The following is a 22718-nucleotide window of genomic DNA, read 5'->3' as shown; positions in this document are numbered from 1 at the left end:
CGATGCAAAAATAATAATTTTTTATATAAAATAGTTTTTATTGTATAAGAGCGCCAATACATAAAAATTATATAAATGAGGTATCGCTGTCATCATACTGATAATAAAACTGCTTTATCAATTTTACCACACTCGGAATGGTATAACCCGCCCCCCCCCCCCCCCCAAAAAAAAAAAAGAAATTCATGAATTGCTGGTTTTTATTCAATTCTGCCTCACAAAATTGGAATAAAATGCAATAAAAAAAATAATGCGCCCGAAAATGATGCCAATAAAAACGTCAGCTTGACCTGCAAAAAAACAAGACCTCACATGACTCTGTTGACCAAAATATGGAAAAATTATAGCTCTCAAAATGTGGTTATGCAAAAACTTTTTTTGCAATAAAAAGCATCTTTTAGTGTGTGACAGCTGGCAAACATAAAAACCCACCATAAATAGTAAATCAAGCCCCCCTTCATCACCCCCTTAGTTAGGGAAAAATAATGAAATTAAAAAAAGTATTTATTTCCATTTTCCTGTTAGGGTTGGTGCTAGAGTTGGGGTTAGGGCTTGGATTACATTTACGGTTGGGGTTAGGGGTGTGTCAGGGTTAGGGGTGTTGTTAGGGTTATGGTTCGGTTTGGGATTAGGGTTAGGGGTGTGGTTAGGGTTGGGATTAGGGTTAGGGGTGTGGTTAGGGTTGGGATTAGGGGTGTGTTGATGTTAGAGTTAGAGTTAATATTGGGGGTTTCCACTGTTTAGGCACATTAGGGGCCTTCCAAACGCGACATGGCGTCCGATCTCAATTCCAGCCAATTCTGCGCTGAAAAAGTAAGGTGCTCCTTCCCTTCTGAGCTCTGCCGTGCGCCCAAACGGTGGTTCCCCCCAATATATGGGGTGTCAGCATACTCAGGACAAATTGCACAACAACTTTTGGGGTCTAATTTCTCGGATACCCTTAGGAAAATAAAAAAAATTTGGGGCAAAAAAGTTTTATTTTTGTGGAAAAAAAAATGATTTTTTATTTTTATGGCTCTACATTATAAACTTCTGTGAAGCACTTGGGGGTTCAAAGTGCTCACCACACATCTAGATAAGTTCCTTAGGGGGTCTACTTTCCAAAATGGTGTCACTTATGGGGGGTTTCCACTGTTTAGGCACATCAGGGGCTCTCCAAACACGACATGGCATCATATCTCAATTCCAGCCAATTTTGCATTGAAAAGTCAAATGGCGCTCCTTCCCTTCCGAGCTCTGCCATGAGCCCAAACAGTGGTTTACCCCCACATATTGGGTATCGACGTACTCAGGACAAATTGTACAAAAACTTTTGGGGTCCAATTTCTCCTGTTATGAAATAAAACAAATTGGATCTGAAGTAGTTTTTTTGTGAAAAAAAAGTTAAATGTTCATTTTTTTTTTTTTTTTTTAAACATTCCAAAAATTCCTGTGAAGCACCTGAAGGGTTAATAAACTTCTTGAATGTGATTTTGAGCACCTTGAGGGGTGTAGGTTTTTAGAATAATGGTGTCTCTTTCGGGTATTTTCTATCATATAGACCCCTCAAAGTGACTTCAAATGTGATGTGGTCACTAAAAAAAAATGGTGTTGTAAAAATGAGAAATCGCTGGTCAAGTTTTAACCCTTATAAATTCCTAACACAAAAAAAGTTGGTTCCAAAATTGTGCTGATGTAAAGTAGACATGTGAAAAATGTTTCTTATTAAGTATTTTGTGTGACATATCTTTGTGATTTAAGGGCATGAAAATTCAAAGTTGGAAAATTGCGAAATCTTCAAAATTTTCACCAAATTTCCATTTTTTTTTCACAAATAAGCGTAAGTCATATCAAATAAATTTTACCACTTTCATGAAGTACAATATGTCACGAGAAAATAGTGTCAGAATTACCGGGATCCGTTGAAGCGTTTCAGAGTTATAACCTCATAAAGGGACAGTGGTCAGAATTGTAAACATTGGCCTGGCCGTTAGCATTCAAACCACCCTTGGGGGTAAAAGGGTTAATATTGAGTAGAATTAATTTCAGCCTATTGGTTCAGCTCTCCACAACAGTCATGGTCTCTCATGTGGCCCCTTGGGAAAATTAATTGCCCACCCCTAACCTAGACCATCAAAAATTCTTCAGTTGCCTTAAGGTACCTTCACACTAAACGATATCGCTAGCGATCCGTGACGTTGCAGCGTCCTGGCTAGCGATATTGTTGTGTTTGACAGGCAGCAGCGATCAGGATCCTGCTGTGCCATCGTTGGTCGGAGCAGAAAGTCCAGAACTTTATTTCGTCGCTGGATCTCCCGTAGACATCGCTGGATCGGTGTGTGTGACACCGATCCAGCGATGTCTTCACTGGTAACCAGGGTAAACATCGGGTTACTAAGCGCAGGGCCGCGCTTAGTAACCCGATGTTTACCCTGGTTACCAGCGTAAATGTAAAAAAAAAAACATACTCACATTCCGGTGCCCGGCGTCCGCTTCCCTGCATTCCTCCTGCATCCTGTGTAAGTGCCGGCCGTAAAGCAGAGCGGTGACGTCACCGCTCTGCTCTGTGGAAGATGCCGGAGATGTTCGGCGCTGACACAGGATGCAGGAGGAGTGCAGGGAAGCGGACGCCGGGCACCGGAATGTGAGTATGTGTTTTTTTTTTTTTACATTTACGCTGGTAACCAGGGTAAACATCGGGTTACTAAGCGCGGCCCTGCACTTAGTAACCCGATGTTTACCCTGGTTACCAGGGGACTTCAGCATCGTTGGTCGCTGGAGAGCCGTCTGTGACACAGCTCTCCAGCGACCACATAGCGACTAAACAGCGACGCTGCAGCGATCGGCATCGTTGTCCGTATCGCTGCAGCGTCGCTTAGTGTGAAGGTACCTTTATACATGCAATGGGAGATAAGACCTTATCAATTCACAGCTTTTCAGTTCAGTTTGTTTGTGGCTCCAAGAATCTTCTGCAAAGAAATAGCCGAGATGACTGCCTACCTTTAAGTCCAGAACATCATCATTATTCCTTAAGGCCCCGTCTCACATAGCGAGATCGCTAGCGAGATCGCTGCTGAGTCACTAGTTTTGTGACGCAACAGCGACCTCCATAGCGATCTCGCTATGTGTGACACGTACCAGCGATCAGGCCCCTGCTGCGAGATCGCTGGTCGTGTCGGAATGGCCTGGACCTTTTTTTGGTCGTTGAGGCCCCGCTGACATCGCTGAATCGGTGTGTGTGACACCGATCCAGCGATGTCTTCACTGGTAACCAGGGTAAACATCGGGTTACTAAGCGCAGGGCCGCGCTTAGTAACCCGATGTTTACCCTGGTTACCAGCGTAAATGTAAAAAAAAACAAACAGTACATACTCGCCTTTCGGTGTCCAGGTCCCTTGCCGTCTGCTTCCTGCTCTGACTGAGCCGCCGTACAGTGAGAAGTGAGAGCACAGCAGTGACGTCACCGCTGCGCTCTGCTCTCAGTGTACGGCGGCTCAGTCAGAGCAGGAAGCAGACGGCAAGGGACCTGGACACCGAAAGGCGAGTATGTACTGTTTGTTTTTTTTGGTAACCAGGGTAAACATCGGGTTACTAAGCGCGGCCCTGCGCTTAGTAACCCGATGTTTACCCTGGTTATCCGGGTGCTGCAGGGGGACTTCGGCATCGTTGAAGACAGTTTCAACGATGCCGAAGTCGTTCCCCTGATCGTTGGTCGCTGGGGAGAGCGGTCTGTGTGACAGCTCCCCAGCGACCACACAACGACTTACCAACGATCACGGCCAGGTCATATCGCTGGTCGTGATCGTTGGTAAATCGCTATGTGAGACGGGGCCTTTACTTTGACGCCTTCCTGATAGTGAGGAAATTAGAGGAGCACTGTGCTACACAACTGGAAGATTTAAGAGTTGTTTTAGAAGATCTTGGCTGCTTTTAAATGCAATCAAGTCAAAGCTAAATCTAGTAAGAATACAGTCATTCCTGGGCATCATTCTGAACTCTCCAAGCTTCAAACTTGCCATTTACCCGAGGAGAAAAAGGACAAGAGAGTAGCCCTTACGTTTTGCAGCAATTGATTTTCCAAAAATGACTTTGAGGAAAGCAATGTTCTAATAAGCAATGTCCTGATTGGGAACTCTAACATCCAGCATCCCAGTGGTGATGTGGTCCCAGCTACACATGAGGCAGTTTCAGTGGGAAAAACTGTCCGCACAGAGGTTGCTAAGAAGGCATTTATAAGGGAAGGTAGCACTTTCTTGGGGGGAATCCCTCTAGTGGTGGACAGGCAGGATAAACCTAGCATTAGGGGTTCAATGGATGAAGCCAATAAGTGACATTATCACAACAGATGTGAGCATATCAGGTTGAGGGGCACACCTGAGAGATCAAACAATTCAGAGTTCATGGTCACTTTACAAAAAGGGTCAATCATCAAAACTGAAGGAATTGTAGGTAGTAGAAAGGGCTCTAAAAGGCGTTCTTTCTTCCCTCCTTGGTCACCACGTCCATGTCATGTCAGACAACCGAACCACTATGGCGCAACCACCAAGGGGAAACAAGGTCCCACTCCCTAATGGAGGCCACAAACCATCTGTTCCATCTAGCACAGCAACACCTACTGTCCCTAACAGCACTGCACATAAAGGGGACAGAGAACACCTAGGCAGACTTCCTATGCTGAGACACACTGAAACCGGGGGAATGGACCCTAAATCCCCCGGGTGTTTCAGCAATTAGTTCACTTGTTTCGATTTCCAGAAATAGACTTGTTTGTCTACAAACAGAACAGGATGGTGGAGAAATACTGTTTGTTAAACCCAATGGAAAACCCTTATGCGGTAAATGTCCTTCAGGTCCCCTGGAACTTAAGAATGGTATATCTCTTTCCTCCAATAGTTTTGAACCCAGCAGTCTTGAAGAAGATCAGGGAGCATCAGGCAAGGATTTTGATTGCTCCATTTTGGCCAAAAAGACCATGGTTTTCCCTATTGAGGTGTTAGTGTCGGATCCATGGATTCTGCAGGAGATCCCAGACCTTCTCACTCAAGGTCCTGTTTGCCAGTCTCAAGTGAAGAGTTTCCATCTAATAGCATGGAATTTGATGGGGCGTTGTTGAGTCAGAAGGGGTTTTCTCCTGGCGCGGTTTCCACGTTATTGATAAATAGGAAACTCATAACAACAAACATTAATGGCAGAACAGGGAAAACATTTTAGAGTTCTCAGGAAAAGATTTGGGAAATTAGGCCCCAATCAGTTCCATCTTAGAATTCCTCCAGAAGGGGTTTGAGCTAGGGTTAGCTATCAATACCTTCAAGGTTCAGGTTTCAGCCTTGTGCACATTATACAATCATAATCTCGCAGCTAATAAATGGATATCGAGATTTATAAAATCATGTGACAGATTCAGACTAGTTCCTATTCCAAGAGTTCCCCCTTGGGACTTTCACTATAAGTGGGTGAATTGATGTTGGTGACGGTAGGATTCATAATTTTTTTTAGGAGGTCCTCATGCTCTGTAACTCAACTGATGCTGGGGAGAGGTGGCGCCCTTTTATTTCAGTACGTTTCCTTCCTCGGTTGGTGGATCCATTTCTCTGGTGTGCTGTCATGGGTCATGGAAAAATGGCTACCATTAAGTAACATTGGTGTTTCTGTGTATGCTTTTATTTTAGGTTATTAAAATTACATCGAGGAACATAACATCTGATCACATTATTTGTCATCTGCTGAGTTTTTGAAAATTTCAACCATTTGTCACGATTAGCTGCTTAAAAAGAAATAATTAGTAAAAAGCTCTTGACTTTGTCTACGACTAGCTTTAACAGATTTAATATATAAAATGTGTTAGATCTACCAGGAAGGGAAATTCTGGCTTTCCCCAGTGATAGGCCAATCTGTCCAACCCCTGAAATTTTAACCCCTTTCTGCCATCGGGCGGAATAGTACGTCCGATGGCAGAACCCCCGCTTTGATGTGGGCTCCAGCGGTGAGTCCGCATCAAAGCCGAGCTGTTTTGAACAGCTGACGTGCCCGCAATAGGCGTGGGCGGAATCGCGATCCTCCCACGTCTATTAACTAGTTAAATGCCACTGTCAAACTCTGACAGTGGGATTTAATTCGCAGTTCCGTCCATCGGGCCAGAAATGTGCGCACCGGTGACCCCCGTCACGTGATCTGTGGTTCTTGATGCCAGATTGCTATGAGGGCCACCCTGTGATCATCGCTCATAGCAATGCCTGTAATTCTACTACATAGAGGCGATCTGAGCTATCTATTGAAGCATGGCAATAGTAAATAAAAAAAAATGTTTTAGAAAATATGAAAAAAATAACAAAAAATATAAAAGTTTAAATCGCCCCCCTTCCACCCGATTCAAAATAAAACGATAAAAAAAATATCGAACCTACACATATTTGGTATCGCTGCTTTCAGAATCGCCCGATCTATCAATAAAATAAAAAGGATTAACCTGATCACCAAATGGCGTAGCGAGAAAAAAAGTCAAAACGCCAGAGCTACTTTTTTTGGTCCCTGTGACATTGCATTAAAATGCAGTAACAGGCGATCAAAAGAACGTTTCTATGGAACGCCCGTCAGGGCCGTGGGGTACTTTGTACTTAAAGGGATGTGTTCCGGCGGCGGCGACCCGGTCCGTGGCCCTGGGTGCCCATGTGAAAGGGACGGTCTTTAAAAGGGTTAGTTGAATAATAAAAGTTTGTGACGCCACCTGTGGTATTCGATCAGGGGTAACCGATGCTGCGTAACCCCTAAGGGTGGTTTGCATGTTAATGACCGGGCCAACTTTTACAATTCTGACCACTGTCCCTTTATGAGGTTATAACTCTGGAACGCTTCAACGGATCCCAGTGATTCTGACATTGTTTTCTTGTGACATATTGTACTTCATGTTAATGATAACATTTCCTTGACATTACTTGCGTTTATTTGTGAAAAAAAAAACGGAAATTTGGCGAAAATTTAGAAAATGTCGCAATTTTCCAACCTTGAATTTTCATGCCCTTAAATCAGAGAGATATGTCACAGAAAATACTTAATAAGTAACATTTCCCACATGTCTACTTTACATCAGCACAATTTTGGAACCCAATTTTTTTTTGTTAGGGAGTTATAAGGGTTAAAAGTTGACTAGCAATTTCTCATTTTTACAACACCATTTTTTTTTTTCAGGGATCACATCACATTTGAAGTCACTTTGAGGGGTATATATAATAGAAAATACCCAAGTGTGACACCATTCTAAAAATTGCACCCCTCAAGGTGCTCAAAATCACATTCAAGAAATTTCAGGTGTTTCACAGGAATTTTTGGAATGTTTACAAAAAAATGAACATTTTAACTCTTTTTCACAAAAAATTTACTTCAGATCAAATTTGTTTTATTTTACCAAGGGTAACAGGAGAAATTTGACCCCTAAAGTTGCTGTCCAATTTGTCCTGAGTATGCCGATACCCCATATGTGGGGGGGACCACCGTTTGGGCGCATGGCAGAGCTCGGAAGAGAAGGAGCGCCGTTTGGAATGCAGACTTAGATGGATTGGTCTGCAGGCCTCACGTTGCGTTTGGAGAGCCCCTGATGTACCTAAACAGTAGAAACACCCCACAAATGACCGCATATTGGAAACTAGACCCCCCAAGGAACTTATCTAGATGTGTTGTGAGAACTTTGAACCCCCAAGTGTTTCACTGGATCTGGGGCCTGCAGGGAGGAGGACGACAGAGGAGACGCTCGGAACAACGCAATCACATCGCGTTGTTCCTAGGGTCTCAGGGAAGAAAAAGGAAACGCTAATAGAGGTGCACACACCTGATATACATGTGAAAAAAAACAGCTTTATTGAAGCAACAACAGGTGCACATACAAATATAAAACACATTTAAAACACATACAAATCATGGCTCAATGGGGTCATAATGGCTAGGTATAAACAAAGGTCAATGAATAATGCTGTAGGTGTTAATGACTTGCTAATATGATAGCTGTTAAAACTAGGAGTAGTATGCAAGCTATATCTAGAAAAGTTGCTGTATCATAGGCATAATAATAAATAATGTAATACTAAAAGTGTGGGATTTCACTTTTTTTGCAAATTCACCGCACTTGGAAATTTTTTCCCGTTTTCTAGTACACTACCTGGTAAATCCAATGGTGTTGTTGAAAAGTACAACTCGTCCCGCAAAAAATAAGCCCTTGCATGGCCATATTGACGGAAAAATAAAAAGGTTATGGCTCTGGGAAGGAGGGGAGTGAAAAATGAAATTGCAAAAACGAAAAAAAGGTCCTGGGGTTAAGGCTTAGCGCCCAACCGTCCCTCATTGTGCGGGACTGTCCCGGTTTTGATGCTTTGCCCCACTGTCCCGCACGGGACACTCTGCTTCCCACAGACAGCAGGAGAAGCAGCCGACACGCCCACTTGTGTTAAGCCATGCCCCTTACCCTTCCGTATGCAGTGCAGTACGTATCAGCCGGTCATCCCTGCACCACAGAGCCTTACACCACATATTGGCTGCCTGCTTTGTGCGCACAGGACCTGTGATGAGGTCACAGGTGGGGAGGAGTCAGGGGGTCACATGATCGGGACCTCCGTGAATTGCAGGACTCAGCTGTGCTGGTTGCCAACTTGCCATGGTGCTGCTAGATGAGGTAAGTAAGCTGCCTTGTGTGTGGGGTCAGGAGGTGTTTACAGTGTGGATGTAGCAGAGCCATGTGTGTACGAGGTGTATGGAGCGGAGCCGTGTGTGCGAGGTGTATGGAGCGGAGCCGTGTGTGTGCGAGGTGTATGGAGCGGAGCCGTGTGTGTGCGAGGTGTATGGAGCGGAGTCATGTGTGTGCGAGGTGTATGGAGCGGAGCCGTGTGTGCGAGGTGTATGGAGCGGAGCTGAATGTGTATGAGGTGTATGGAGCGGAGCCGTGTGTGTACGAGGTGTATGGAGCGGAGCTAAATGTGTACGAGGTGTATGGATCGGAGCTGAATGTGTACGAAGTGTATGGATCAGAGCTGAATGTGTACGAGGTGTATGGATCAGAGCTGAATGTGTACGAGGTGTATGGATCAGAGCTGAATGTGTACGAGGTGTACGGAGCACAGCCGTGTGTGTATGAGGTGTATGGAGCGGAGCCGTGTGTGTACGAGGTGTATGGAGCGGAGCTAAATGTGTACGAGGTGTACGGAGCGGAGCAAAATGTATACGAGGTGTATGGAGCGGAGCCGTGTGTGTATGAGGTGTACGGAGCGGAGCCGTGTGTATGAGGTGTATGAAGCGGAGCTAAATGTGTACGAGGTGTACGGAGCGGAGCTGTGTGTGTACGAGGTGTATGGAGCGGAGCTAAATGTGTACGTGGTGTACGGAGCGGAGCCGCGTGTGTGAGGTGTATGGAGCAGAGCACGTGTGTACGGAGCGGAGCCGTGTGTGCAAAGTGTACGGAGTGCAGCCGCATGTGTAGGAGTAGCTATGTGTGGCCATTATACGGTACGAAGTATCATGTGCGGCCAATATACAGTATGGAGCATCATGTGCGGTCATTATACAGTATGGAGCATCATGTGCGGTCATTATACAATATGGAGCATCATGTGGGGTCATTATACAGTATGGAGCATCATGTGCGGTCATTATACAGTATGGAGCATCATGTGTGGTCATTATACAGTATGGAGCATTGTGTGGCCATTATACAGTATGGAGCATTGTGTGGCCATTATACAGTATGGAGCATTGTGTAGCCATCATACAGTATTGAGCATCATATGTGACCATTATACAGTATGGAGCACTGTGTGGCCATATTTTGTTTTTGTTTATAATTATTGTATATGAAACTGTGATCAGCAGTGCTAAATGGGTGTGGTTGGGACGTGGATATGGGTGTGACTAGTTATGAATGGGTGTGGCCTAAAATTTGCCGCAAACTCTGTCCCTCTTTCCCATCTTCAAAAGTTGGGAGGTATGGTTAAGGAGTTAAACAATGCCAATATCTCTGCATTATTGCTTGCCCAATAAAGATGGTTTAATACAATCATCAACACGATCAATATTATGAGACCTTAGTTCTGCAATATCTAGCACAGTGGGTAACTTTAATACAGCCACAGCAAAATTGGAAGTGAGCATTGGTACAGACATATCCAGTTCCCTTTCCACTTTGTACTCCTTTTTCAATTGTATTGTACATCCTGTTATATATATTGAAGCCATGGAGCCGCAATCTACACTGCCCTCTTCAGGTGTAATAAGGCAAAGGTGTTTCTTGCCTATCTTGTCAGTAAATAATCTTCTGCTTATTCACCAGGGCTTTTTTGACAAGTAGATATTAAACTGCTTAAAATATTATTTGAAATATTTTTGTAATATTTAATACATTTGGATACGTGCATAGCTATAGGCAAAATTATTAGTACACCTAGAGATTACACCTATGGAACCTTTCTTGAACTTCCATTTTAAATCCAGTCTATGCTTTCTGTTGTATGGACACATCACAGGGGGTTTCAGGATCCAGACTCCTTGATATGCTTAAAATTAAGAAGACAAAAGAATAGTAAATAATGTATGAAAAGTCTGCTTATTTTTAAATAATGGAGTTATTCCCTCCTTCTTCCACTCCCACCCTTTGAAGCTAACACCTTCCACTCTTCTGAGAAGGCTTTCTACAAATTTTGGAGTGTGTATTTAAGGATTTATTTATCCAAAAGAGCATTTGTGAACTCTGACACTAATGTTAGACGAGCAGGTCACAATCTTCGTTCAACAATGTAGGGTTATGGTCTGGGCACTGTGCAGACCAGTTAAGTTCTTCCACTCCAAACTTGCCCAACCATTCTTTTTATAGACCTCACCAGGTTCACTGGGTCATGGTCATGCTGGAACAGAAAAGCGCCTTCTCCAAACCTTTACTACAATGTTGACAGCATACAGTTGTCCAAAATGTCTTTGTATGCTTAAGATTTCCCTTCACTGGAACTAAGGAACCTATGATGGCCCCTGGAAAACACGAAAGAAAAAAATTATCAGCTCACCTATCAATCCATGGGGGGAAGCAATCCATGTAGAAAAATGAAGAAATGGATCTAGCACTTCAGATAAAATCACAGGCTTTATTTCATGCTTTGAAACCTAGTATCAGGGTAAAGTTCAAACTTGACATAGATTAGATATCATATCCAAGGAGACAGTCCCACAAGAAATTAATTAACAAGGTTGACGCGTTTCGAAGCGATGCTTCTTAATCATAACCTGATTTCAAAAGTGCAACTCAAACAAAATATAGAAAACTCTCCAGCAAAATCTGAACTGCAATATGGGGCTTCTTCCTTTCTGAGCTTTAGGGCTCATTTCCACATGCGAGGCACACGTCCGTGTCTCGCATGTGGAAACCAAGCTGTGGAGCCGGCACTCCAGAGCGGAGCGTGCGGCCGCATAGGAACACATGGAGCTGCACAGCTCCGCTCCAAAGTGCCGGCGCCACAGCTTGGTTTCCACATGCAAGATACGGACGTGTGCCTCGCATGTGGAAATGAGCCCTTACACAGTGCCTCAAAAGTAGTTTTCAACTACATATGGGGGGTATCTGTGTACTCAGGAGACATTGCACAACAATATTTCGGGTCCATTTTCTTCTTGCTGTCCTTGCGTAAACTTTAAAAATTGGGGGCTAAAACAACAATTTTATGGGATTTTTTTTTTTCACAGGTTAACGTTATAAACGTCTGTGAAGCACCTGGGTGTCCAAAGTGCTCACCACACATACTTGAGGGGTCTAGTTTCCAAAATGACCCCACTTATGGGGGTGGCCACTGTTTAGATGCATCAGGGGCTCTCCAAACGTTCGGTAATGATTCCAGACAATTTTGCATTGAAAAAGTCAAAAGCTGCTCCTTCCCTTCACGGCCCTGCCGTGCTCCCAAACAGTACTTTTCACCCACATGGAATACTTGGGAGAAATTGCACAACAAATTGCATGGTGAATTTTCCCGTTACCTATGTAAAAATAAAAAATTGGGGTCTGAAGAAAATTTTTTGTGAAAAAAAAAAAAAATCATTTTTTCCTTCCACATTGCAAAAATTCCTGTGCAGCACCTGAAGGATTAATAAACTTCTTGAATGTGGATTTGAGCACCTTGAGAGGTGCAGTTTTTTAGAATGGTGTCACTTTTGGGTATTTTCTATCATATAGGCCTCTCAGCCAGGTGCGGGAGCACCGCTATTGATATCTACCCTTACAGATCCCCACTAGCCATGGATGGTGATCCGGCACCTCTACATGGACATTAACATATGACTAGTCTCTATGTGACACTACAGGGATCTTCATCCCTTCTCTTTGTACCCTTCTCTTATCTGGCACTGGAACAAGCGATTGTGTGATAAAGGATCCGGCGGAGCCGAAACGTTTTGTATATATCGCTTCCACAGCACAGCAGTATTCTGTTACGCTCCCAGATTGTGTGGTAATAATCTATAAGCTAATTTTGCATGATAATCCACAAGAGTGTGGTGAATTATTACTGTATAGGTCTCAGTCATTTCAAATGTGATGTGGTCTCTTAAAAAAAAAAAAAAAAGGGCATACAAATTCAAAGTTTGAAAATTGAAACATTTTTAAAATTTTTGCCAAATTTCAGTTTTTTTTTTCCACAAACGCAAATAGTCATATCGAATAAATTTTACCACTCTCATGAAGTACAATATGTCATGAAAAAACATTCTCAGAATCACTGGGATCCGTTAAAGCGTTCCAGAGTTGTTGCCTCATAAAATGACAGTGGTCAGAATTGTAAAATTTGGCCTGGTCATGAAGGGGAAAACAGGTCTCTCTTGTTCTTGTTTATAAAGAAATTAGTAAAATTGTATCTCAAATTATTTCCATAGGCTCAGTTTCTTTATGAGCTACCGTATTTTCTGGTGTATAAGACGACCGGGCGTATAAGACGACCCCCAACTTTTCCATATAAAATATGGAATTTGGGATATGCCCGCTGTATAAGACGGGGGTCATCTTATATGCCCAGTCATCTTATACGGCGTGAGACTCTCCTTCAGGCCCTGGGATCCATATTCATGTTAAAAATAAAGAATAAAAATAAAAAATATGGATATACTCACCCCTCCGAGAAGCCTGGCTGTCACTGCTGCAAGCGTCTGCCTCCGTTCCTAAGAATTGCAGAGCATGAAGGACCCTCGATGACGTCGCAGTCCTGTGATTGGTCCGTGACCGCTCATGTGACCGGTCACCTGACCGTGACGTCATCGAAGGTCCTTCACGCTCTGCAATTCTTAGGAACGGAGGCAGACGCTTGCAGCGGTGACAGCCAGGCTTCTCGGAGGGGTGAGTATATACATATTTTTTATTTTTATTCTTTATTTTTTACATGAATATGGATCCCAGGGCCTGAAGGAGAGTCTCCTCTCCTTCAGACCCTGGGAACATCCAGGATCGCTCCCTGCACATGCCGTACCTGGCGTATAAGACGACCCCCGACTTTTGGGACAATTTTTAGGGCTTAAAAAGTCATCTTATACGCCGGAAAATACGGGTATTTATTTTTTTAAATAAGGGGGCTGACCACTTATTTATCTTATTTTTATTATTATTGAGTAAAAGACCAACCACATTATGTCTTGGTCGCCCATGGCCCCTTTAAGAGTAGATCTCCATGTTTGCTCATAAAAGAGCTGCTACTTTGTAACTTTTTTTTTTCCTACATGAGATGGGAACGATGGAATCTCCCATGTCTGTGTGTGCTGTGTATGGGAGACACTATGACAGCTGGTCTCCACCCACTAGCTCAGAGACTACAGTCCATTAGAGGGAAACACTGGTGTAAAATGTATTCATAATGTCAGAAACAGTGTTATTCATCATGAACACACTCTCAACAGCTTTTCCCGTTTTTGATTTTTGCATATTTTCATAAATTCTGATCTTTCACTTCTTTTTCTAAGATCAGCAAAGCCGGTACATTGTGTATAAATCTCCAGATCTTAAATGAGTTGTTCATTAATATTTCATCAAAACTTTTTCTGTTTGTCATGGTAAGTCCCATACCTGCAGCTACTATACTGTCATACAGGCTGTGTGCTGTGCATAGTTCCTGAGATTCCCAGGGGTGTGTTAGATAATAAAACCCTGTATCATCAGCTAGAATGATGCCTAGTAATCCCTACTTGTAGTTAACGTCCATTTACAATCCAAGATTATTGTGAATGAGCAGTGCTTGGAACACTAGGTTCACAATAATTATGTAATCTAAACAGGCTGCAATGAGCCTTTCTTATTTTTGCACAAAGGATCATCCTGTGTAAACAAGACTTGCGCTGCTGAAAACAATGGTAGCCTTTGCACACATAACGATCTATTATAGCTCTTTAAGGTGCATTCGAAATGGGGGGTAGCCTGTGTAATCAGGCTATGTAAGACTTCCAACTGTCTGTACTGTAAACGTAATTAACATTTGTGTATGTGGAATCTGTAGAGTGCTTGAATAGTTTGAGGTTTTAAAGCAAAACCAAAGAAACGGGCAGGCACACCTGTTAGTATAAGGGTATGCATTCACACTTTGTCCATTAACAGAACCTAGGCTAAAAATAATGAAAAAATGCCATGCATTAAGTAAATAATAACAGTGCATATAAATAAGATTTTGATCAAAGTCACCTGATCAGGATAAGGTATACACAAATGGAACAGTTCCTCGCTATGTACAAGCAAACCTCAGACTACATGGGTTGGGGTTGCAAAGCAGGACCCAGACCGACCTGTTTCGCACAAGGCTTAAAAGTCTCCTCAGCTTGGCATGGCAGGTTTGACATGTCACCCCTTGGATCCAGGTCAGACACCTCTCACCCAGCCAAACCAGTTCTCACACTTTGCACTGATGAGGAGCAGTATCCTGAAACTGTCTGCAAATTGAGATTATGGTTTGGCTTTTATCCTAAGTCATGTGACGAGGCTCGTTAGATGGCCAATATTGACTTGTAGGATTGCTACTTCCAATAGGTGGCGCTAGAGTGCTAGTCCTCTTCCTCTCTGAAGAGACAATTTGCATATTTAATTTCCTAGAGGAGCATTGTAAGGCTTAAGGCTACTTTCACACTAGCGTCGTGCACTGCACGTCGCTATGTGTCGTTTTGTAGAAAAAACGCATCCTGCAAAAGTGCTTGCAGGATGCGTTTTTTTTCTCCATAGACTTGCATTAGCGACGCAGTGCGACACATTGCCACACGTCGCAACCGTCGTGTGACAGTTGCATCGGTCCGTCGCCACCAAAAAACGTTGCATGTAACGTTTTTTGGTGCGTCGAGACCGTCTTTTCCGACGTTTTTATTTAGGGTATATAAGGTTTGGATCAATTTGTTATAATGACGATGTGCTGCTGAGAACGATAATCCTTTGTGCAGCATTATGCACACTGCGGGGCTGGGATTCACAAGCTGGGTGGCCGCACAGGCGCAGTCTGCGAGACTGCATCTAAGGTCAGACGGGCAGCGCTCACTGCGCCTGCCCCAGGCAGAACAAAACTGTGCAGGCGCCGGATTTGATTTGAAAACAGCGCGGAGGAGGCGGCGCCGAAGAAGCCTTGAGTGACGGCAGTGTGGCGTGTGCAGCAGGGGGGTTAAGACCTGCCTCCAGGGCTAAAGACAGGTATTTTTGCGAAATTATAAAACGCTTTATTTCTGCTTTGAATGCACCAATAACTAAAAGAGCCACCTTGCCAGAATGCAGCATTACTGCTGCACAAGGTGGCTCTTTTAGTTTCTAACAGCTGGAGGGGCTGACAGAGTCCCTTTAAAGGGAAGGTGCCGCATTTTATTTTTTTGTATTAAAAATGATTGTTTATATAAACAATTATTTTTAATACAAATTTACATTTTTTAACTTCAACATTTTTTTTATTATTAATTTTTTTTTCAGCCACTGGGCGCCGCCATTTTGCTTTGCAGGAGTGTAAGTGTAGCTGCACGACACTTACACTCTGCAAATACAGCTGCCCTGGGCATAGAGACCTGCAGTCGGGAGCCGACTCTATACCTAGCATTATAAGCTGCTCCCTGCTGTCTGGCCACGCCCCCTGAGCCGTCCACACCACAGCAGAGGCAGGAGATCAGTGCCATCTTCCTGGAGCTCACAGTGTGCTGTGAGCTCCAGCTTCCCAGGATAATCGCAGGAGCCCTGCAGTTATAGGAGGAGGAGATGGAGGAGACCAAGGACAGGAGGGAGAAAGGACTCAGCAGGGAGCCGCAAGTATCAGTGGGGAGGGGGAGAGGGAATCTAATCCTATCCCTTGTGGTGCTGACTCTGAGCAGTTATCTCCTCCCATGTGTGTTACTGTGCTGAGCTGTGTATCTACTCCTCTCCTGTGTGATACAGTCTGCTGAGCCATGCATCTAATCCTATCCTGTGTGATACTGACTGAGCTGAGTATCTAATCCTTTCCTGTGTGACACTTTGCTGAGACATGTATCTAATCCTCTCCTGTGTGATGCTGTCTGCTGAGCCATGTATCTAATCCTATCCTGTGTGATACTGTCTGCTGAGCCGTGTATCTAATCCCATTCTGTGTGTTACTGTGCTGAGATGTGTATCTAATCCTCCCCTGTGTGATATTGACTGCTGAGCTGTGCTATCCTTTGTGATACTGAGGGCTGAGCCATGTATATAATCCTATCCTGTATGATACTGACTGAGCTGTGTATCTAATACTAATACTATCTAATACTGTCCTGTGTGATACTGACTGCTGAGCGGTGTATCTAATCCTCTCCTATGCATTCCTCTCCCCCGTTATGTGTGATCTATATGGCGGTATTATGTGAGACCTATATGGCGGTATTATGTGTGATCTATATGGCGGTATTATGTGAGAAGTATATGACGGTATTATGTGTGATCTATATGGCGGTATTATGTGAGAACACTGGTGGTATTATGTGAGATCTATATGGCGGTATTATGTGTGCTCTGTATGGCGGTATTATGTGTGCTCTGTATGGCGGTATTATGTGTGATCTATATGGCGGTATTATGTGAGAACACTGGTGGTATTATGTGAGATCTATATGGCGGTATTATGTGTGCAGTATATGGCGGTATTATATGTGCTCTGTATGGCGGTATTATGTGTGCTCTATATGGCAGTATTATATGTGATCTATATGGCGGTATTATGTGAGAACACTGGTGGTATTATGTGAGATCTATATGGCGGTATTATGTGTGCTCTATATGGCGGTATTATGTGTGCTCTATATGGCGGTATTGTGTGCTCTATATGGTGGTATTATGTGAGAACACTGGCGGTATTATGTGAGATCTATATGTCGGTATTATGTGAGAACACTATGGCGTCGTTATTTGCGATCTATATGATGGTATTATGTGAGAACTATAAGACAGTATTATGTGTGCTCTATATGGCGGTATTGTGTGCTCTATATGGCGGTATGAGTGATCTATATGGCGATATTATGTGTGATCTATATGGCGGTATTATGTGAGATTTATATGTCGGTATGTGAAAACACTATGGCGTTGTTATTTGGGATCTATATGATGGTATTATGTGAGAACTATAGGACATTATTATGTGTGATTATATATGGCGGTATTATGTGAGAACACTATGGCAGTATTAACTTCAGAAAGCGGACCCATTCTATGGTGGTTCTGGCTGAGCACCTGCACGTGGGTCTGGGGTAATAGAGGGGGCAAGATGACCTCCAGTTAGGTGCAGTCAGGGCTGGTGAGGCATCTGAAGAGAGGGGTCTCATTTTTATCGTTACTATATGGCTACATTTCCTTCCCAGCGTCACCCCGTACTTCGCCTGTCGTATCGCTTTCACACATCGCCAGGACAGGATGGAGAAGACAGGATCTAAGGAGGGGAATGGGGTCTGCATGCAAAGTCTGGATCAGAACAGGTCATCAATCTGCAGAAATGTTTCCTGGATTTCTGAGGAGACGGTCCATCCATGTGTATAAAAGACAGCGCTCTATGTACAATCCCTGGCTGCTCCGCGCACTGAACATTGTGCCCCCCTACAGACCAGCACACTGCTCTCCTGAAATACTCTGTGCTGCTGTCACCCTGCTCCCTCCACCACATATCTCCCAGAATCCTTGCTGCCTGCCATCCTCGGTGACCGTCTACTTGTCACCAACAAAATGGCTGCTCACTGGGTTCCTGAATATCATCCTCTCTTATCCCTTAGCAAACACCCAGAAGGGGAGGAGAGGAGACATCACACATGTCAGCAGACTCCGCCCATAATTACTGCAGTGCAGTAATGTGAGCTAGTTGTACACTAGGTTTTTGTCAAATTTCATTAGCTGCTCCCCCTAGTGTTTAAAAGTGGAAATGCCAAACCTTTTAAAATTATTTTTCATATTTTACTGAATTATAAACAAATGCTAATATTTTTTAAGAAAATGTAAACATTTAATTCTTTACATTTTTTCAATCGCTGGAAAAAAAAATTTTTTGATGGCACCTTCCCTTTAAGTGGTTGGTTGTCAGTTTTTCTGTCACCAAACCCCCCCCCCAAAAAAAAAAAATAAAAATAAACAAAAACAAAAAACAACTTTGTTCCAACCGGCCTGCTTGCCTCCTTTTCCAGCAGGTACAGTCAGTAAGTGACGGGATCGGTGGGTAAGTGTATATTTTTGTAAAAAATGCTGAGCCATTTTTTTTTTTTTATGATTTTTATATATACATATATATCAGAAAAGATGTAGACAACCGCTTTAACAAAAAAAGGAGTCTAAATACAGATTAGAAATTGTTATTTTACTAAACGGGCAGTAAATGCTTGGAGCAAAACTTCCAGCAGTTGTGGTTGGAAGATCAATAAGTGAATGTAATTATGTCTGGAATAAAGCTCTATCAATCACAATGTAATCGGGGGTAGGAGCAAGCAGCGACTTTATTCACCATGTGGTCGTTTTTTGCCTTCCATCTCCTGTGTTTCTCTGGTAGCTGACATAATAATGACTGTTGAGATTTGTGCAGTTCAGACAGTGAACAGTAGGTGGTGGTAATAAAAGTGGTCATAAGCTGTAAATGTGTATCATTTTCCCTCACATGGTAAGTAGAGAAAGTTCTGCCCTCAGCCTGGCTTCCTCTGTGGAGTGGAGAAAATGAGGAGGAACCAGGCACTTCCTGAATGGCTGCATTCCTTCACTGCTCTTTGACCAGTGTAGCTCTCCCAGTCATAGTGTGGTAACACAGGACCCATCCCTGCACTCCTCCGCCTCTCACTATGGATGCTGCTGCTGCTGCTGCTGTGTTTTCATCTGTCGCTCGCTGACTGTTAGTGTAGACACTACATTGCAATTAACAAACCATACAGCAAAGAGTAACGTCTCTTCCTCCGCCTACAGGTAAGCCCTGGACTAGGTGCGCCTTGTCTATATTCCTATGGATTGCTGGACAGAGTCGTAACTTCTTCTATAATTCTATTTATTTCTGGGAAACAGATGGAAAAGGAGACATTGGCTCACACACACCTCACCGTGATACTACGAAGGGTATGAGCGGTTCGGCTCAGCTCTGCTCTGCTACATCTCTGTTTGGGAACTTATCAGTTATATTTTGTCTATTGTACAAAAAGTAGATATGTTTCTATGTGTTATGTACATACATGGTAGTATCCTATGTGAGGAGTGAGGAGAAATGTATTCATCTGTTCCTATTTGGATCTACCGTAATCTCTTTTTTTTGCAAAAAAAACCCATGAATAATCTATTCAAGGGTTGCATATTGTGAAAACAGTCTATATGGAAATTCAGGACTGCATATTGTGAATACAGCCTATATCAACATGAAGTAACTATACAATGGCTGTATGTTGTGAACACAGACTATATCATAATGTATTAACTGTACAGGAACTGGATATTATGACCACAGCCTATATAGAAATTGAGGATTGCATGTTGTGAACACAGCCTATATCATCACAATGTATTAACTGTACAGGGGCTGCATATTATGAACACAGCCTATATAGAAATTGAGGATTGCATGTTGTGAACACAGCCTATATCATCATCATGTATTAACTGTACAGGGGCTGCATATTATGAACACAGCCTATATAGAAATTGAGGATTGCATGTTGTGAACACAGCCTATATCATCACAATGTATTAACTGTACAGGGGCTGCATATTATGAACACAGCCTATATAGAAATTGAGGATTGCATGTTGTGAACACAGCCTGTATCATCATCATGTATTAACTGTACAGGGGCTGCATATTATGAAGACAGCCTATATAGAAATTGAGGATTGCATCTTGTGACCATGGCCTATATCAACATTGATTAACTATACAATGACTGTATGTTGTGAACACAGCCTATATCAACATGAATTAACTATACAATGACTGTATGCTGTGAACACAGCCTATATTGACATACATTAACTATACTAGGACTGCATATTAAGAACACAGCCTAAGTGGACATGAATTAATTATATAGAAAGTGCATGTTATGAATACAGCCTATATAGTCATGCATTAACTATAGAGATTGCATGTTGTGAACACAACCTATAACGTATTATACAAACATAATTATTTTTGCTTATAAAGCTAAATAAGTATAAAGCGTTTCACTATATCTATGCTACATCACATCTAGCAATGTAAACATATAAGGCTATGTTGCCTGGACTACTTCGAGGTGCTGTTTACTCCTAGCTGTATACTGTACATAAAACCTATGCCATGGTTATAGAAAAGGTTAATATGTTAGATCTATAAATTATAAGGGATGTGTACAGCTATATAGTACATTTCCAGATGTTGCATAGACCTGCTTTGAACCCTCCCCACCACCCCCTACTTTCCCAGTTTTGTCTCGGATCATTGCCAGCAATGATTCATGGAATAAGTTTCTTTTTTTTCCCCTTTTGTGGGTTTATTTTTCATTTTCTCCGCCTCTATTTCTAAAGTTATGACTTGCGTCTGGGACTGACCTGTAGGTGAGGATACAGCTGCACTGGATTGCTTTCTCAGCAGTTTAGATTGTTCCTAAATGTAGCTCTTTGTTGGTAGACCAGTGGTGTTTTTGCACAGATTAGATGATGTATAAAATATTCTATGTATTGAGTTGAGCGTTATCACTGGAATATCGTGATAGCACGCATGCAGTGACCATGATCTCTCTAAATCCAGTTGAATACCTTGGATGAATTGAGGACAGAACATTTGTTATTCCAAAGTGTTTAAGTCAAGCTCTTTGAAAAGTCACAAAATTTATCACAACCACCGAGTTAAGCACAAAGTTTGCGACTTTTGTTGTTCAGATGCCAATATGGGCGGAGCTGGGGGAGGGGCAAATTCATCAGAAGTAGCGGGATTTATTACGCCAGAAATGCAGTCCCAAAATGATTTTTGCCCATCTTATTACTTCAGACCCCTCTATAAGACTGACATGCAAAACGCCAGTCTTAATGAATCGGGACTAGTGATGAGCGAGTGTACTCGTTGCTCGGGTTTTCAGCCATTACTGATTAACAGCTGTCACTCATTTGTCAGCCACTTCCCAATGTTATGATTAGGGTACATGGAGGAAGGGGTAGGGGGCTTCTGAACTCCTAAACTTCCATTAGTCAGAGGAGAGCGGCCATAGAAAGCATCTGTAGTAGTGATGATTGAGTATACTCGTTGCTCGGGTGATATCCGAGTATTTGTAAGTGCTCGGAGATTTAGTTTTCTTTGCCTCAGCTGCATGATTTACAGCTGATAGACAGCTTGAATACTTGTGGGGATTCCCTAGCAACCAGGCAACCCCACATGTACTCAGGCTGTCTATCAGCTGTAAATCATGCATCTGAGGCAACAAAAACGAAATCTCCGAGCAGTTCAAATACTCAGAGATCACCCGAGCAACGAGTATACTCGCTCATCACTAATCGGGACCTTATCTTTTGGACTCTTTTTGTACGTACCTTTTTAATGTGTATTAAGTACCGTACATTTCCACTGTATGTTAGTGTGTTATTCTGTACTGTCAAGGATGGCTGAAATCAAAAGTGACATTGGTGCACACTGACTTTCCTTCCTTGTGCATGTGCCTTTGGATGTCCTGGATTTACTGTAGGTGTCTGGTATATTCACAATGTTATCTGACAAAGAAAACCAGAGTGTGCACACAACCCAGCTATGTAATTAGCCATATTACAAAACTGCAAGGACTTCTGAGCTACTGTATGATGCCCCATTGAGTTCTGTATGTTAGCGAGTCAATGCCCTTAGGTGAGGATACCGCTTTCATTCAGCATGCAAAAGCGCATCCTGTAATGATTTATTTCTTAAATGTGTTTGAAAAAACACTGTACACCTCTATATGAAATCTGAAGACTATGAATGGTCCTGTAGGGTCCCATGGACTAAACCTAGTTCCCTTAAACTTTGCATGGAATTCCTCATGTATATTGAAAACCATAAAACCCAGCGGTTTGCTCTTGTCCATCATAAAGCAGGACACAGAACTCCTACAGCTCCGACTTGGTGTGCTGCTTTACAGCCTGCTGCACATGGTTCTGCTGTATAAAATAGGCCTAAGGACGGTTTCACATGTCAGTGTCTCCGGTACTTGTTGTGACGGTTTTCTCAGATACCGGAGACACTGACTCACGTAGACCCATTTAAATGAATGGGTCTATGCACATGTCAGCGTGTTTTCACAGGCCGTGTGTCCGTGTTCAAAAC

The 22718-nt window shown here is 42.9% G+C and overlaps 1 protein-coding gene across 7 annotated transcripts in view; it reads left to right on the top strand.

The window, feature by feature from the left end:
* The window catches only part of SH3D19 (SH3 domain containing 19), a 235186-nt gene that overhangs the window by 110773 nt on the left and 101695 nt on the right, over window positions 1–22718 (top strand). Inside the window, exon 1 of one of the 7 annotated variants that reach the window (XM_077279314.1) lies at window positions 19229–19372. The exons of 5 other annotated variants lie outside the window; for them this stretch is intronic. The gene's annotated coding sequence lies outside the window, so the exon portion shown is untranslated. Of the gene's footprint in view, window positions 1–19228; window positions 19373–19469; window positions 19520–22718 lie in introns of those variants that run through there. One more of the 7 variants, XM_077279317.1, reaches the window with a different exon arrangement.

The sequence above is a fragment of the Ranitomeya variabilis genome, chromosome 1 (assembly GCF_051348905.1).
Source record: "Ranitomeya variabilis isolate aRanVar5 chromosome 1, aRanVar5.hap1, whole genome shotgun sequence".
Lineage (NCBI taxonomy): Eukaryota > Metazoa > Chordata > Amphibia > Anura > Dendrobatidae > Ranitomeya > Ranitomeya variabilis.
This window is presented reverse-complemented; position numbering and strand designations above follow the sequence as displayed.